The sequence below is a fragment of the Melitaea cinxia genome, chromosome 18 (genome assembly GCF_905220565.1).
Source record: "Melitaea cinxia chromosome 18, ilMelCinx1.1, whole genome shotgun sequence".
NCBI lineage: Eukaryota > Metazoa > Arthropoda > Insecta > Lepidoptera > Nymphalidae > Melitaea > Melitaea cinxia.
In genome coordinates, this window is record NC_059411.1 from 1,903,588 (window position 1) to 1,906,632 (window position 3,045).

Sequence of the window (3,045 nt, forward strand, 5' to 3'; positions counted from 1 at the left end):
ATAACTAAATATATATTTAATCTTCCTAAAAGGCCTATGTTTAAGGATATTTCACTAAATTAACAATAATATTATAAATAAATACAATAAAATTATAAATATTTGAACATTGTTTGCTTATAATCGGCAAACTCTGAAAATTCTAAACTGATTTTAATAATGTTTCAACCATTAGAAAACCACACAATCCAGTAAAAACATAAACTATATAATATCATATTTCGAATCATAATAACGGAACTGTAGCGATAAGTGTGAGGTTAAACCAAAAAAGGTAATTTGTCCCTTACATAATTGCTCTTAAAAGACAATACAGGTAAAACCACGAAAGAGGTCCAGCGTAAATAAAATAGTTTGTTGAAACTTTTTTAAAGCTTGATATCTCAGTGATGGGATTTAATTAACGGGTATTTACGTAAACAAAATTAAAATATTCAAGCAAAGAGAGCTACAGTAGCTAGTATGGTTACATATCGTCTATTTTGTATTTTAATCTAAGTTATAATACGCATTAAGGCACTTTAAATATTTATTTATTTTTTATTTTAAGTTAAATCGTATATTAAAATGTTTTTAGAAGTTTTGACGTAATCTTTATTTAAAATTTTATTTTAATAAATCAATACGGTACAAGTAAAACCTATTTTTCTTTTGTCTTGTCTTCTTCATGGAGAGAGAAGCTTATTCCCAGCAGTGGGATGTTACAGGCTGAATACACATGTCTTATTTTTGTACACATAATCTTAATACGAAAATATTATATTAAAATTTATTTTATCTATTACCAATAAAAACTATTTCTTTCTGATAGATTCTAATTCTAATCGATCGAATTTCTAATTAATTCGAATTCTAATTTCAAACTAAGCTTGCACTAAAATAACGAAAACATTTAGAAAAAGTTCATATTTACAAATGTAACATTTAACGCCGTCGCTTCTTGGTTTATGGCACGACTAGCGCCATCTGTTGTCAAGTAGCGGAACTAAACAGCTTTAACATTAACCAGAATTGTGTATTTTTTACATATTTCGTTAAAAATAAAGTGTTCAAGCAACCAAATTATTAAATATTAATTAGTTAAAATTTTAGTTACTAATTTTGTCACATAAAACGCAAAATTGTTCAGGTGAATTAATACGTTGTTAAGTCAACAATATAGTTAAATAGAAAAGTAATAAATTTTTAAATGGTATAAATTTTATACATCGCTATTGCTTGTCTTCTCTTGTTATTGAACACAATGTTAGTACATTATGTGGTAGAATATAGTGTGCATACAAATAAATTACTCGTAACTTGTAACGTAATACTTTTTTTGAGCCAATCTTTGTTCTTATTGTTTCTAATGAAAATATAATGAGATCATTATAACGCCTCTATAATTAGTAGCATGGACACCAATTAAAACCATAATTTAGAATTCATTCCTGTAAAAAACGAGTGTCCTTTAGACCACACGACTGAAGTAAAATTTGGGTCCATCTGACTTAGATCTCTAGTCAAGCGTGCGTAACCAAGTTTTACTTCAGTAGAAGTTACCTACAATTACTTTTGAGTCGCATTAACACTGCCAGTCACAGGTTGGATTCTCGCTTCGGCTAGATTTGTTTTTATCCAAGCCTTGCTTCGGAGAGCACGTAAAAGCTATCAGCCCAGATCCTCATAATATATACCAAATAGTGAGCGTTAATTTATTTAAAGAGGGTAGATCACAGCAGGCAATATCCTGATTAAAATGAGATGGGGTAGTACCTCGACCTGACAGAAGATCACAGCTAAATAATACTGTCTTGCAAGTAGCGTTGTGTTCCTCCTGGAGGGGATTAGGGGTAGGGTCGGCAACGCAATTGTGATGCTTCTGGTGTTGCAGGCGTCTATAAATTACGGTAATTTGTTTGCCGATTTAGTAGTATATAAAAAAAACGGTAAGAACCCACAGAGAAGAAGGGTTGATAGATTGGACTCCGTGATTTTTCCTATATGAAGAAGAGATCTGTGCCCAGCTGTGGGACGTTTTCAGACCGATTCATTACAATTCAGTTCAAGGAGCAACGTGGGGTATAAAGCTCTAAGCCCGCTGTTCTATTTTTGCCTTTCTCAATATAATTATATTAAGCTTTTAGGCATAACTTCTCGTGTTTCTTTGTGAAATATCCTGTTACCGGCAAAATCGAAAATAATTTATCGATTGGTTAAGTCTGTCACATGCTATTGATTGGGTTTCTTTTTCCTATCGGATTATTGCTGCGACAATGTATCGTGTGTAAATATTAAATATTCTTTATGCCTGTCAACTGTTCTAGACATTTTGACTAAAAGATTAATGATTATTGTGATTCTTCGCATCGGTTCGCGTCAATTCGTATCGCACCGCACCGAGTCGCATAGCCTTTAAATCAAAATCAAAATCAAAAATAACTATTCAAATAGGCTTCAAAAGCACCTTCGAATCGTTACTCTACAAACTAGAATTTTAATTATTGTCAAAGTGAAGACCACCAATTCTGAATGTATGTTTTGTGGAGAAGAATCGATAAGAAAAAACGCTGAAAAAAAACTTACGCTATAAAAAAACCGTGTTTTAATACAAAACAGATAATATCTTGCATACCTACTTAGGAGAGCGCCCACTACTCGTATTATGTACATTTTTTCTTACAACATTTACATTCTACATTCGCTGCATTCGTTCATCGCCGAAATAGCTCAGTTGGGAGAGCGTTAGACTGAAGATCTAAAGGTCCCTGGTTCGATCCCGGGTTTCGGCATCCTCACTTTTTGATTTATTGAATTTCTTGTTGATAAGATATTTATTTATATTACTGTTTATTTGTGATTTTTTTTCCTGAGCAACTAATTATTAATATTATTTATAAACAAGACAGAGGATCTACGAGATTACAAAATATATGTCCACAGGTTTCTATTGCCGCTAAGCTGACATTTCTTGTATTAATGAAAAGGGGTATCTAAGAGTTGATGGTTATAAATATTTAATTTTTCTTTTTGAGAAAAGCTGTGTACGCAAATGACGCGAAGTCG

General features: G+C 31.8%; 1 non-coding gene across 1 annotated transcript; it reads left to right on the forward strand.

Moving 5' to 3' along the window:
• Positions 1–2,698: 2,698 nt before the first annotated feature.
• Positions 2,699–2,771, forward strand: Trnaf-gaa. The gene has a single exon. It is a non-coding gene; the product is annotated as a tRNA-Phe (tRNA).
• Positions 2,772–3,045: the final 274 nt, after the last annotated feature.